Here is a 15,964-nt window from a genome sequence, read left to right on the forward strand (position 1 = left end):
CATATGCAAGGAAGAGGAAAGAAACAATAGCAGTCTCAACATAACGAGAGGTAATTTAGCAACATCAAAATCTCTACAACCATATTTTCCTCTCTCATAATAATTACATGTAGGATCATGAGAAAATTCAACAATATAGCTATCACATAACATATTCTCAACACGATCCACATGCATGCGAAGTTGAAACTCTTCCAAAATAGCAGGATTAACATTAACTAAAGTCATGACCTCTCCAAACCCACTTTAATCAAAAATTTCATAAGATTGAACATTCTCCAAATATGTGGGATCTAAAGTTTACACTCTTCCAAACCCACTTTCAATATTATTGCAAATATTATTATCAATCTTATATTCATCATGGGGCCTTAAATAAATTTTCAAGATCATAAGAAGAATCACCCCAATCATGATCATTGCAACAAGTAGTGGACATTGCAAAACTAGCATCCCCAAGCTTAGGGTTTTGCATATTATTAGCACAATTGACATTAATAGAATTTATAATAACATCATTGCAATCATGCTTTTCATTCAAAGATCTATCGTGAATAACTTCATAAAGTACTTCATCACAATTTTCAGATTCACGAATTTCAAGCAAAACTTCATAAAGATAATCTAGTGCACAAAACTTACTAGCAATTGGTTCATCATAATTGGATCTCTTAAAAAGATTGGCAAGCGGATGAGGATCCATAAATCTTAGCAAGCGAAGATGCAAGCAAAAAGAAGGCACATGGTAACACAAGATCGAACGGAAGCAGGGCGAAGAAAAGGCAAATCTTTTTGAAAATCGTTTTAGAAGTGGGGGAGAGGAAAACGAGAGTTGAATGGCGAATAATGTAATGCGAGAGATGCGAGTTAATGATGGGTACTTGGTATGTCTTGGCTTGGTGTAGATCCCCCCGGCAACGGCGCCAGAAATCCTTCTTGCTACCTCTTGAGCTTGCGTTGGTTTTTCCCTTGAAGAGGAAAGGGTGATGCAGCAAAGTAGCGTAAGTATTTCCCTCAGTTTTGAGAACCAAGGTATCAATCCAGTAGGAGACTACGCAACAAGCCACCGAATACCTGCACAAAAAAACACCAACTTGCAACCAACGCGACAAAGGGGTTGTCAATCCCTTCACAGTTATTCGCAAAGTGAGATCTGATAGAGATGGATAAACGGTAAAGTAATATTTTTTATATTTTTGATTTATGGAACGGAAAGTAAAGATTGCAAAGTAAGAGAATGGCGACAAAAATTGGAAAGTTGACGGGAAACTAATATGATGTAAAATAGACCCGGCGGGCATAGGTTTCACCAGAGGCTTCTCTCAAGATAGAAATTATTACGGTGGGTGTACAAATTACTGCCGAGAAATTGATAGAGAAGCGCAAAGTTATGACGATATCTAAGGCAATGATCATGAATATAGGCATCACGTCTGTGTCAAGTAGACTGACTCCTGCTTGCATCTACTACTATTACTCCACACATCGACCGACTCCTGCCTGCATCTAGAGTATTAAGTTCATAAGAACAGAGTAACGCATTAAGCAAGATGACATGATGTAGCGGGATTTACTCAAGCAATATGATGAAAACCCCATCTTGTTATCCTCGATGGCAACAATATAATACGTGCCTTGCTGCCCCTACTGTCACTGGTAAAGGACACCGCAAGATTGAACCCAAAGCTAAGCACTTCTCCCATTGCAAGAAAAACCAATCTAGTTGGCCAAACCAAATCGATAGTTCAAAGAGACTTGCAAAGATATCAAATCATGCATCTAAGAATTCAGAGGAGATTCAAATAATATTCATAGATAAGCTGATCATCAATCCACAATTCATCGGATCTCGGCAAACACACTGCAAAAGAGTATTACATCGAATAGATCTCAAAGAACATCAGGAGAACTTTGTATTGAGAATCAAAGAGAGAGAAGAAGCCATCTAGCTACTAGCTATGGCCCCGTAGGTCTGAAGTAAACTACTCAGGCTTCATCGGAGAGGCAATGGTGTTGATGTAGAAGCCTACCGTAATCGATTCCCCCTTCGGCAGGATGCCGGAAAAGACCCCAAGATGGGATCTCACAGGTACAGAAGGTTGCGGCGGTGGAAAAGTGGTTTCGTGGCTCCCCTGGATGTTTTTGGGGTATAAGAGTATATATAGGCAAACGAATTAGGACAGGGGAGCTACGAGTGGCCCACAAGGTCGGGGGGCGCGCCCCACCCCCCTGGGCGCGCCCTCCACCCTTGTGGCCACCTCGAGGCTCCTCTCACTTGCACTCCAAGTCTCCTGGGTGTCTTCTGGTCCAAGAAAAATCATGGCGAAAGTTTTATTCCGTTTGGACTCCGTTTGGTATTGCTTTTCGGCGAAACTCTAAAACAAGGAAAAAAGAGAAACTGGCACTGGGCTCTAGGTTAATAGGTTAGTCCCAAAAATCATATAAAATAGCATATTAATGCATATAAAACATCCAAAACAGATAATATAGTAGCATGGAACAATCAAAAGTTATGGATATGTTGGAGACGTATCACTGAACTTTACACTAAATTTGCTAAATCATCTCCAAAAAATCAGTGGAAAAATTATCATGTTAGTTGTGGTGCCTCACAAACAAATGATGGATGAGTTACCATTGTCACATCAGACATGATAACTATCCTTGACCATCAGTGTTAATTGCATCTGAAGTACTTGGTAAGTGTTCCTGCTTTATGGATATAAACTAATCATAAATTTAGTTGTGAAACCAATAGCAGATCAAGAAATTATAATATTTGAATATAAACCATAGATATTACTAACAGAAAACAAATCACTAAGATTGAAAGCTGACCTTAGTTTTTTGGACCGATTGCTTGGATAAGCAACAACCAAGTGTATATATTGATCTCTATTACCACATTCTGCAAGGAATAAATAAGTGTAAGAAAAGTTGTCTAAATAGGGTGCATTTTGTAAATAGTGGAAGCAAACAAAGCAAAACGAAGTCATAAATAGATCGATGCAATAGTAATTTGATATACCTTCTCCAAATGGGCAGGATCCAACATGCAAGAAGAAATGTACAAAAACTAATAGAGAAAAAAAGCACACAAGTACTGCCTGAAATAACTTATTTGGCAACATCAGCTTTAATGATTCAGTTAATAGGAATCTACTTATATGTGTGTCGCGGAGAAAATAGCAGGTAAATGCTAAACATATTTCGACTCCAAAAAAATTCATGTGACATATTTAAGATATGCACATGTTGAAGTCTGATGCTACTATATCTATCCTAAACTTCACAAAGTCATAGAATTGATGGATTGAAGTCGCAACGCTCTTATAAGAACATGTTTGGAAGAGCAATTGTGTATAGACCTGTTCAATGGAGCAATTTGCAAACTTGTGTACTCTTAGAAACATCATCATAGTTCTAAATTCAGATGAAGGGAACAACACATCAGTCAATATAACACAAAATAACGGGAAAATAACACAGTAAAGTTGGAAGTCCAATTGTGAAGGAAACAATATTAAGTCCTGGTAGGCACCAATCCATTACACAAAGACATATATTAGTAATCAAACAATGTAGAATCAATAAAGATATTTGTTACCTTATGTCCAAGTGAAGAGCATCTCTGTGAAGTCTGTCTGAAAGACTGAAAGTACGTAGCGTTGGTAACTTGGACCGGTGAATGTACAACAGGGAGGAGTTGCCTGCTCGCCTACCTCAGCAGTTACAGACCAGAATCATCGTATTGATTCGTTTCCATTGCATGGAGAAGCATCTTGACTATTTAGGAGACTAAGAGAAGAGTGATGTGCAGAATTGCAGACTCCGTGTCACAAAAGAAGAAGAATGGAATTCGATGACATGGTGACCCAGTGGTCCTGCAGACTCCTATATGGGTGTTCCTTCCATGCAAAAAAACCTTCCATGCCATGGCTGAGGCCCTGCCCGACTCGCACCAATGTGTTCCTTCAATGATGAAAGGGAAAAAGATTGACAATTAGATGACACGGTGACCCGGTGGACTCATCTGTACACTTGGTGTTCCTCGCAGGCAAAAAACAAAAGAAGTCAAATTCAGATTGGAAAGCCACCAGCGGCCGATCTGATTCTGCTGGATCCGGAATGAAAAAAGAAGTCAAATTCAAATTGGAAACTGACCAGCGGTTAGTCTGATTCTGCTAGAACCGGCCGTAACCGACCTCCCCAGCGGCCGCGTAGCTACCATATAGCCGGAACGGAGACAAAGTGACAATCACGGGGAGGGGAAGACCAAGGCAAGTAGGGCGAACCTATAAGAAGGAGCGGGGGAGGCCGAGCCGTTTATGAATCGAGAAGTGGAAGGGCAAAGGGAAGGTGCTGCATGATCTAGCGGTTGTGTTGGTTCTAGCGTTTTTAGCAACTGAGGAGCCGTGGAAGGTGGAGCCAACAGCCAACGCAAGGGACGAAGTGCGGGGGTTGATGGCAAATCTGACTAGTGAGCCGCCCCATTGGAGTACCGAGAGGTAGATGGGCAGACCGCGGATAGTACAACATTGGACAGAGTTATCTTGAGGAAAAAAAGTATGTTAATTGAAAAATCGCTTATGTGGAATAGTGTGAGGTGGATAGGCCGCATGTGAAGAGAAATAGGATAGTGGGAATGAACTATTTAAGTATTATAGATAGGTTAGTCCCAAAAAATGATATAAAGTAGCATAATAATGCATATAAAACATCCAAGATTGATAATATAATAACATGGAACAATAAAAAATTTATAGATACGTTTGAGACGTATCAATCGACCAGTATGTACGTACACGTTTGCGACCAGACAGACAACGCTACGTACGCTTCGACCAGGTGGGTTCTAGCTATCAGGGAGGATAAGGACGCACTTCCTTGTGCGCGAAGATATAGCTAGTGGGTCCTAGCTGTCAGGGGGAGGAATCATTTTCCCCCGCGTAATAAGGAGGCACTTCCTTGCGTGCGAAGATGTAGCTGGTGGGTCCAGCTGTCAGCCTCAGCATGTACATTCCTTTTCCGATGGTTGTCGTTCGTTGACCATGCCACACTGAGAGCACCAACGCGGTGGATGATGGCGAGGCCTAGGAAGGGAACGACCTGAAGCCGGGGAAGACTTGGTAGTGGTTGCCCACGCAGAGGGGAGTACGAGGGTTGACTGGTTCAGCTGCGGTGTGAGGCTGCCGTCGCCGGAAAATAACAGGGGTTGTGGGTGAGTAAAGGGAAGGCATGACCGGCGGTGGGAGTAGGATGGGGCGGTGAGGCCTGCGCGGCACCACAGACGGCCATGGAAGGCAGGAGCAAGCGGTAAGCCCGGCACTGGTTTGGGCGGCTGGAGCAAGAAGATCATAAGTTGAAAAAGCAGCATGGTCGTTGGATTAACATCCAATGGCCACTGCTACTAGAATTGTTTGTTGACTAAGTTGACAAAGCCCTGCGTACGCATCAACTTAGTAGGCCCACAAGTCATCTACCAAATCTGGTGGGTCCTAGCTAGCATTGGGAGGAATCATTTTTCTTGTGCTTAATAAGGAGGCACTTCCTTGCGTGCGAAGATGTAGCTGGTGGGTCTCAACTGTCAGGTGGAGGAAACTTTTTCCCCGCGTAATAAGGAGGCACTTCCTTGCGTGCGAAGATGTAGCTGATGTGTCCCAACTATCAGGATGAGCAATCATTTTTGTTCGCATAATAAGGAGGCACTTGCTTGCACTACAAAAAAAAGACACATCCGTGACATTTTGGGCCGAACGATTTTTTTTCCTGTCATGCTTATGACACTTCTATGATGATAATTGTGACAAAACCCGGTATTATCATAGATGTGGATCCTACTTCTATGACAAAAAATCATGACAAAAAATGGGCTTTTTCGTCCTGGGCGGGCCGAAGACGCACCTGCATGACATTCTTTGGGCCGTCCATGATGAAAAAAATCATGGTAGAAGCGAGGGCGAGGAAAATTTCAGGGAGTTCCCGGTTACGGTGGGTGGTCGGGGCCGAGCGATGCACGGAGGTTTGCACGTTTCTCTCGTACACGTACGCGCGCGTGTGCGAGGCATTGCGCTCTAACTGAACCCGAGCGAGGCGTTGGGCTCTAACTGAACCCGAGCGATTGCACTAGCTACGTTACTAAACCCTGATCGATCCCTTGCTGTTAACTGAACCCGAGTGATTCCTTCGCTACTGCTGCTAACTGAAGCTGATCGAAGCTGCCTCTTGATGAACAGTTCCCTGTGGGGGTTGGATGAACAGGATTCTGTGGTAGTAGAGGCCATTGCCGCTGGATGAACAGGACCCCGATCGAGGAGGTGGGGGTGGATGAACAGTAGCCGGTGGAGGGACCCCGTACGTGGATGGCTGGTTGAACAGGACCCCGTGGAGGGCTGGTTGAACAGGATGATTTTGCATCATGTTTTCTTACTGTTATTTATAATGTTTTTATCTATAATAATGCTTTTTGGGGTAATTCTAATGCCTTTTCTCTCATAATATGCAAGATATACACAAAGAGGGAGAATTCTGGCAGCTGGAAATCTGGACCTGGAAAAGCTACGTCAGGCTACCTATTCTGCACAACTCCAAATAAGCTGAAACTTCACGGAGATTTTTTATGGAATATTTGACGAATATTGGAGCAAATAACTACCAGAGGGGCCCCACTAGGTGGGCACAACCCACCTAGGCACGCCAGGGATCCCAGGCGCGCCCTGGTGGGTTGTGCTCACCCAGGCCCACCTCCGGTGCCCATCTTCTAGTATATGGGTCAGTTTGACCTAGAAAAAATAAGGAGAAGACTTTCGGGACGGAGCGCTACCGTCTCGAGGTGGAACTTGGGCAGGAGTACTTTTGTCCTCCGGCGGAGCTATTCCGCCCGGGGAACTTCCCTCCCGGAGGGGGAAATCATCGTCATCATCATCACCAACAACTCTCCCATCTTGGGGAGGGTAATCTCCATCAACATCTTCAACAGCACCATCTCATCTCAAACCCTAGTTCATCTCTTGTGTTCAATCTTGTTACCGGAACTATAGATTAGTGCTTGTGGGTGACTAGTAGTGTTGATTTCATCTTGTAGTTGATTACTATATGGTTTATTTGGTGGAAGATTACATGTTCAGATCCATTATGCTATTTAATACCCCCCTGATCTTGAGCATGATTATTATTTGGGAGTATTTACTTTTGTTCTTGAGGTCACGGGAGAAATCATCTTGCAAGTAATCATGTGAATTTGATATGTGTTCGATATTTTGATAGTATGTATGTTGTGATTCCCTTAGTGGTGTCATGTGAACTTCAACTACATGACACTTCACCATATTTGGGCCTAAGGGAATGCATTGTGGAGTAGCAATTTGATGATGGGTGGCGAGAGTGACAGAAGCTTAAACCCCAGTTTATGCGCTATTCCGTAAGGGACCGATTGGATCCAAAAGTTTAATGCTATGGTTAGAATTTATTCTTAATACTTTTCTCGTAGTCGTGGATGCTTGCGGGGGGTTAATCATAGGTAGGAGGTTTGTTCAAGTAAGAACAGCACCTAAGCACCGGTCCATCGACATATCAAATTATCAAAGTACCGAACATGAATTAAACCAACATGATGAAAGTGACTAGATGAAATTCCCGTGTACCCTCAAGAACGCTTTGCTTATCATAAGAGACCGTTTTGGCCTGTCCTTTGCCTCAAAAGGATTGGTCTACCTTGCTTCACTTTTGTTACTACTATCGTTACTTGCTCGTTACAAATTATCTTGCTATCAAACTACTCCGCTACTTACAATTTCAGCACTTGCACACATTACCTTGCTGAAAACCACTTGTCATTTCCTTCTGCTCCTCGTTGGGTTCGACACTCTTACTTATCGAAAAGAGCTACGAATGATCCCATATACTTGTGGGTCATCAAGGCTATTTTCTGGCGTCGTTGCCGGGGAGTGAAGCGCCTTTGGTAAGGAAACATTTATATAGTGTGCTGAAATTTATTGTCACTTGTTACTATGGAAAACAATCCTTTGAGGGGTTTGTTCGGGGTATCTTCACCTTGACCGGAACCACAATTAGGTACCCCTCAACCTACTGCACCTACTGAAAATATTGAATATGAAATTCCTTCGGGTATGATAGAACAACTGCTAGCTAATCCTTATGCAGGAGATCGAACCGAACATCCTGATATGCACTTGATATATGTAGAACAAATTTGTGGATTGTTCAAGCTTGCAGGTTTACCCGGAGATGAACTTATGAAGAAGGTTTTCCCTTTATCTTTGAAGGGAAAAACATTGGCATGGTATAGGCTATGCGATGATATTGGATCTTGGAATTGGAATCGTTTGAAATTGGAGTTCCATCCAAAAATTTATCCTATGCATCTAGTTCATCGTGATCGGAATTATATATATATATATTTTCCTCGTGAAGGAGAAAGTATCCTAGCCACCCAAGTTCAAGCCGGAGATGCCGCCGCGCTACGACAGCACGGCGGACCGGCGGCCTTCCTGCTGGCGTACGAGGAGGCCGTCCTTAAGGCCGGGGGCGACGACACGGTCATGGCCAACTGGCTTCCCATGGCCCTCACTGGCGTGCCGCATGCCTGGCTGCTCAACCTCCCCGGATCCACGGTGGCATCTTGGGAGGAGTTGCATGGCCTCTTCACCGCGTGCTTCGCGGCACCAGCGCCCCATGCGGTCGCGACCCTCCTCGGCGGCTCGCAAGCGCCGCCCTCGGACCGCGACGCCAAGCCGTTCTTTCGCCAGATCAACGCCGTTTCTGCGCCGCAGGGGGCTCCCCCGGGTTGGGTGGCGCCCAAGGCCGACCTGACCTTCGACTCGGGAGATCACCCCGTCACCATCGTCAGCTCGGGCGTGCTCCCAATGCTTTGCATGCCCACCATCTGCCACGTAGCCGTCACCAAGACCCTCATCAACGGCGGCGCCGGCCTCAACGTGCTCTCAGTGGAGGCCTTTAGCCTCCTTTACGTACCACTCGAGCGGCTCCACCCCAGCAAGCCCTTCTCTGGCGTCGGCGGCGGCTCCTCCATCCCCCTGGGGTAGATCCGTCTTCCCGTGACCTTCGGCACCCGCGACAACTACCGCACTAAGTTTATCAACTTCGACATCACCCACATCGGCCTCCCGTACAATGCTATTCTCGGGTACCCGGCTCTAGCTTAGTTCCTGGCGGCGACCCATCCGGCCTACAACCTCATGAAGATGCCTGGGAGCAAGGACGTCCTCACCATAGTGGGAGACACTAAGGAGGCTCTGGCGGTACTCAAGCTTGCCCTTAAGACCGCCGCAGCGGCGCAACCGGCTGACGCGGGCACCTTCGAGGTTAAAGAAGCCGCGCCAACCAAGAAGAAGTAGTTGTTCGCTCAAGACCGGGCGGAAACCAAGCAGGTGCCGGTCGAGGAAGATGGGTCCTCGAGAGCCACCTTCACCATAGGTGCCAACCTCGATCCCGATCAAGAGGAGACATTAGTGAAGTTCTTGCGTGCAAACAAGGAAGTATTCGTCTGGGAGCCTGATCAGCTGGTAGGGGTCCCAAGAGGAGTGATTGAGCACCACCTGAAGGTGTGCCCCAATGTACGCCCTGTGAAGCAGAGGGCGCGTCAGCAGTCCACGGAGAAGCAATCCTTCATCGTCCAAGAAACCCGCAAGTTGGAGGCAGCAGGTGTCATTCGCGAGGTCCGGTACCCTGAATGGTTGGCAAACCCCGTCGTTGTGCCCAAGAAAGGCGGAAAGGAGCGCATGTGTGTCGACTTCACCAACCTCAACAAGGCCTACCCCCAAGATCTGTTCCCGCTTCCGCGCATCGACCAAATCGTCGACTCCACTGCCGAGTGCGACCTGCTGTGCTTCCTGGATGCATTCTCAGGCTACCACCAGATCAAGATGACAGTAGAAGATGTCGAGAAGACGGCCTTCCTGACCCCGTGAGGGGTATACTGCTACACTTGCATGCCGTTCAGGCTGCGCAACACGGGCGCTACCTTCCAATGGCTGATGCACATCACCCTGGGTCAGCAGCTCGGGAGGAACGCTGAAGCCTACGTCGACGACATTGTGGTGAAGTCTCGGGCGGCGAGAACTTTAATTCAGGACCTGGAGGAGACCTTCGAAAGCCTGCGCCGGGTGGACTTGCGGCTCAACCCGGAGAAATGCGTGTTTGGCATCCCTTCCGGCAAGCTGCTGGGTTTCCTTGTGTCCCACAGAGGGATCGAGGCGAACCCAGAGAAGGTAAAGGCAATCGAAGACATGAGTCCATCACAAACCCTCAAGGAGATGCAGAAGCTTGCCGGTCGCGTGACTGCGTTGGGGCGTTTCGTCTCCAAGCTGGGAGAGCGCGCCCTACAATTCTTCAAGCTGATGAAGAAGAAGGGCCCATTCGAGTGGACCCCGGAGGCCGAGCAAGCGTTTCAAGACCTCAAGAGATACCTAACCAGCCCTCCAGTGATGGTAGCGCCTCGACCTCTCGAGCCCTTGGTGATGTACCTTGCCGCCACCCCTTACTCCGCCAGCGCAGCTCTGGTGGCGGTCCAGGAGGAGCGCCGGGTCAGGGATGCGACGCGCCAAGACGCCCCCTCAGCCAGAGCGGCGCAAGACCCAGAGGGCTCCGCGAGGGCTGTGGCGACGCCAGCAAAGAACCAGGCTCAACGAGACGGCGCACTTGGGCCTGCGGAAGCCCCAACGAGCGACCAGGCTTCGGGGGATTCGTCGTCTCCGGAGGCGCCCCAGCCTCCGGAAGCCGCGGGCCTCGTTAATGTGCTCGCCCTCGTCGAGCACCCTGTGTATTTTATCAGCACGGTGTTGCGGGACGTGAGGGTGCGGTACCCCATGCCTCAGAAGCTCCTGCTCACGCTCTTGGTGGCCTCGCGCAAGCTGCGGCACTACTTTCAAGGTCACCCCATCAAGGTCGTCTCGGCCTACCCATTGGAGAGGGTGCTCAGGAGCCCAACTCCGCCGGGAGAGTCGATGAGTGGAACATTGAGCTGCAGGCATTTTAGTTGGAGTTCAGCACAACAAGGGTCATCAAGGGAGCCGCGCTCGCTGATTTCGTGGCAGAATGGACGGACGCCCCGGGGCTTGAAGAAGGCGAGGATCGGTCCCTCTCGTCGAGGAGTGAAGCGCCAGATGGCGGGGTTATGTATTTCGATGGCGCCTTTGCGTTGCATCTCCAGGGAGCAAGGGAAAGAGCTGCTAGCCGACATACATGGCGGGGACTGCGGCCACCACTCGTCGTCATGGACCCTCATCGGCAAGGTGTTTCGCAGGGGATTCTACTGGCCTACGGCACTCAACGACGCGACAGAGCTGGTGAAGTCCTGTGAGGCCTGTCAGTTCCACGCCAAGCAAATCCATCAGCCGGCTCAGGGCCTCCAGACCATCCCACTCTCGTGGTCGTTCGCGGTCTGGGGGCTGGATATCCTGGGCCCGTTCCCACGAGCGCCTGGGGGCTACCGCTACCTCTACATCGCCATCGACAAGTTCACCAAGCGGGCGGAGGTACAAGCCGTCCGCACCATCCCGGCCGGCTCCGCGGTCAAGTTCATCAAGGGACTCGTAAGCCGGTTTGGGGTCCCCAACCGCATCATCACTGATAACGGCTTGCAGTTCACTAGCAATCTCTTCAAGACATATTGTTGTAACCTTGGAACGCAGATCTGCTACGCTTCAGTGGCGCACCCCCCGGAGCAATGGTCAGGCCGAACGTGCCAACGCGGAGGTCTTGAGAGGCCTTAAGACCAGGACCTTCAAGAAGAAGCTCAAGGTCTGCGGCAGGGGCTGGCACGACGAGCTCCAGTCCGTGCTATGGTCCATCTGCACCACCGCCACCAAGCCAACAGGCGAGACCCCATTCTTCCTCATCTACGGAGCAGAAGCGGTTCTCCCTCACGAGGTCAAGCATCACTCCGCGTGGGTCCTGGCGTTTGATAAGGCGCGGCAAGACGCCATGCGGGGGATGGACCTCATGCCGGGGGAGGAACGCCGCCGTGAAGCCACGCTACGGGCGGCAAGATATCAGCCGGCGCTGCGGCAGTACCACTGCCGCAGCGTACGCTCCAGGACACTCGAGGTGGGTGACCTCGTCCTAAGGCGGGTGCTCTCCAGGGAAGGGCTGCATAAGCTCTCACCCATGTGGGAGGGCCTGTTTAGGGTCGCCCACGTCTCTAGGCCTGGCGCCGCACGCCTGGAGACGCAGAACGGGGTACCCATCCAGAACGCCTGGAACATCCAGCACCTCCGGAAGTTCTACCCATGAAGAAAGGCGCAACACCTGTGAAGAAGGCCTAGTGCGTGTGAAGGTCTCCGCTCGTGACACTCTCACGTAATAATGAGTGGGGCTGTACACACCCCGGAGTCTCAGGAGTGCCGCCCTCGGGCCTCTAGGGCTCCCTCCCACGTCCTAGTGGCAGCACTTAGCTCCGCGCTAGTGAGAAGACAAGAAGACTAGACTAGGTGCCGGACACGGATTTTCATTTGCTTTCCGTAGTTGGCTTGCCCTTCTTTAATCGAAATTTGCTTTCTGGTGTTCCTTGCCGGTCTTGTCACATTGCCTTCTGCCTCTGTTTCTGCCTTCGGTTCTCTGTTTGACCTGTGCTCTCTCTCGCGCGTCCCTCGCGAGGGGGCTGGACAGGTGCCCTTGTGAGTGTCTTGCCTATTTTTTCGCGAGGCACCCTCGTTCGAGCCACAAGCTGGCGCACCCCTCTCAATCCGTGCCCCTCGGGTACCGCGGTACGAAGCGTGGGATCGTAGCCGGCAGCACCTGCGACCAAGGCTCGGAAGAACAAAAGTTTTCTAACGAATTTTTGCAGCTCCTAGACATTCCTCAAGCCGAGGAGGCCTCGCCAGGTACTGAGAAATGTGCGGCTCATGAGGCAGAAGCTACTTCAAGCACGCCAAGTTAAGTTATTTCTACGCGCCTATGCGAAACATTGATACTGCGACACAACACATGAACGATAAACATAGCATAACAACTTAGAGATCATAGTTTGTTGCACGCCCCTACGGGGCCCCATACTCGCCTCTCTCTTGACGCAGGAAGAAAAGGAAGAACAAAACAAAAGCGACGCGTGCCCCTGCAACAGCTCGCGAGGACGGACCCATGGCGCTCTCCCGAGCTCAGCCGGAGCCTTCCTCGCGCTTCACTGAGGCGCGGCAGCGAGACGACCCGCTGCCACCTTCGAAGCGAGCCGCTGCTGGAGCTGTCGCTAGAGGGAGAACCGCTGTAGCTGGGCGCGAGATCGTCCTCACCCTCATCCCGACCGTCGCCAAGGCCAAGCACCTCGTCGCCGTCATTGTCCTCGGGGTACCACCCGACGCGACGACCGTCTTCTCCGAGCACCCTCATGTAGAGGGTCGCGTTGCCCTCATACTTGAAGTGGAGGGTGCACCGCCTGCCCAGGCCGCGCGCGCGGGCAAACGTCTGCCAGCCGCGGGCCAGAGCCATGTTGCCAGCAATAGAGATCTCGACTGCGACCCACGAAGCTTTGCTGCAGCAGCCGTCCGCCTACAGCCAGAGCCCGCCTGGGCCTGTGGCCGGCAGTTCGCCAGCGAAGAAGCGCGAAAGCTGAAGCCAGGTGCTGGCCGGACTCTCCGACCAAACGACGAACTCCGACAGCACCTCCGCCGAGTGGAAGCACGACCGAGGAGGCTGTGCGACCATGGCGCGCCTCCCATCATGAACGGGGCTGCCATGATCTGGGCGAGCCCCGCCACGAGAAGAGGTACCGCCGCGGCAGCGAGGAGCCGTGGCGGGGGTCGCGGCGTGCTTACGGGGACGGCCGCACCCACGCTTGGGCGTTGGGGAGCCGGGCCCGTCTTGGCGAGCCTTCCCCTTCTCCGCGGCCTAGAACCTCTTCATAGGCGCCATGGGGGTCGCCGCTAGCAATGAGGCGAGGAAGGAGAAGCGAGCAAGAAGAGATGAGCAACGGGGGCTCCGCCCCCTTCCTCATTTATTGCAGGAGAAGGCCAACCGGCGATCCCCACGATCACAGGTAATGATGATATTTCTCTGCATGCAGCAGGGACTCGTCAAGTCGGGCAGTTGCCGAGGTAGCGTGGGGAAGCGGAGACGCCCACGTCCAATCAATCGCCACGCGTCGAGCAAGGCCGCAGGCTGTTGGGGCCTGCAACACTCCGCACTTGCCCTTTGGCTTCGCCTCGAAGCCAAGTCCGAGCGCGCCTTGGGCCCGGGGGCTACTGTCGGCGTCCTGGGAACGGGGGTCCCCAGACTTGCCTGCCTGCGGCCCACGGTGTGGCTCCGCCAGCGGCCCTGTACGACCCATCTTCACCAGCAAACATTCAAGACCTTGGCGAGGGGCCAAGCCTCGCGAGGTGGACGACACAAGACCTCCTCGAGGGCTGCCTCACCAGGCTGGCTCGCGAGGGGCGGAGAGATCAAGGCAGGGGACACCTCGCGAGGTTCAAGTGATGCAAGCCATGATGACTGGAGCCAGGCGGGAGCCAGCGCACGCAGTGTCCTCGTTTCCTCTTTGGTGCTAAAGGGGCAAGCACAAGCGAGGAGTCCCGAGGCATCAGGCAAAGGTTTTCATATCGGTGCAACGAGACCAAGACCAGTAGGACGGCAGGACGGAGGTCACCGTGGAGCCAAAGACAGCGTCATCACCAGAGCCTTTGGCAGGCGAAGACCACCTTTAGTCAGGATAGCTTGTACTAGTTGTGTCCCTTCGAATTTGGCCGTTGTTGGCTCCCTTCCCGCTCAATATTTGGGGAGAGGACCAGGGCCTCTATAAATAGGACTAGCCACCACAGTAGGAGGGGACGACTCATCTTGGACTAGATCCATCCTCACTCACACGAGTTCAGCAAGCACAAGAACACCTCACCTCAGGAGGCTGTTCTTCCCTTGTACTGTTCATCCTCAGCCCAAGAGGCAATCCACCACACCACACTGGAGTAGGGTATTACACCACAACGGTGGCCCGAACCAGTATAAATCTCGTGTCTCTTGTGTTGCGGGTTCGTCGAGCCAGGCTTTGAGATCGCGGTGAGGATGAGGGCGTGATTAGGTAGGGGGAGATCATCGTGCGCAACCGAGTGTTTGAACCTCAATGGTTTTGCCGGAACCCCAAATCCGACAATGCTGGAGATAGAACTGCTCACAAGGTATTGCAATCTGGATTTTATTGGCCTACTCTCTTCAAGGATCACTGGTACGCGTCGGTCCTAAACAAACAGTTTTTTACCCCTTTCCGCGACGGCATTTGGAACCGTCGCCAAGTGAGTGTGTGCGATAGGGTGTCGTTCCCACACGACCCAGAAATCGTCGGGGATAGGCCCTCCTGGGACCCAGGTTGGGGCCGTGTGCGATCGGGTGAGGCATCGAAACCCAATCATTTTCGTAGGTATGTACATCCCACACGTTAATCCGAGAAAATCATTTCCGTAGATATGTACTGTTGGGGAACGCAGTAATTTCAAAATTTCCCTACGCACACGCAAGATCTATCATGGTGATGCATAGCAACGAGAGGGGAGAGTATAGTCCACGTACCCTCGTAGACCGTAAGCGGAAGCGTTATGACAACGCGGTTGATGTAGTCATACGTCTTCATGATCCGACCGATCCTAGTGCCGAAAGTACGGCACCGCGATCTGCACACGTCTGGCTCGGTGACGTCCCACGAACTCTTAATCCAGCTGAGTGTCGAGGGAGAGCTTCGTCGGCACGACGGCGTGATGACGGTGATGATGAAGTTACCGGCGCAGGGCTTCGCCTAAGCACTACGACGATATGACCGAGGTGGATTATGGTGGAGGGGGGCACCACACACGACTAAGACAGTTGTCTGTTGTGTCTTCTAGGGTGCCCCCTTCCCCCGTATATAAAGGAGCAAGGGGGGAGGCCGGCCGGCCCTAGGGCGCGGCAAGGAGGGGAGGAATCCTCCTCCTAGTAGGAGTAGGATTCCTCCTTTCCTAGTCCTACT

At 50.9% G+C, this 15,964-nt stretch overlaps 1 long non-coding RNA gene across 1 annotated transcript; it reads right to left on the reverse strand.

Annotated features, from left to right (window-relative positions):
* Positions 1 to 1,994: 1,994 nt before the first annotated feature.
* On the reverse strand, positions 1,995 to 4,503 carry LOC123074470 (uncharacterized). Its single transcript, XR_006435972.1, has 4 exons — positions 4,165 to 4,503; positions 3,608 to 3,972; positions 2,839 to 2,908; positions 1,995 to 2,709 (listed from the first exon to the last, which is right to left on the reverse strand). It is a non-coding gene; the product is annotated as an uncharacterized lncRNA (long non-coding RNA).
* Between the last annotated feature and the right edge of the window lie 11,461 nt (positions 4,504 to 15,964).

Source organism: Triticum aestivum, chromosome 3D (assembly GCF_018294505.1).
Source record: "Triticum aestivum cultivar Chinese Spring chromosome 3D, IWGSC CS RefSeq v2.1, whole genome shotgun sequence".
Classification (NCBI taxonomy): Eukaryota; Viridiplantae; Streptophyta; class Magnoliopsida; order Poales; family Poaceae; genus Triticum; species Triticum aestivum.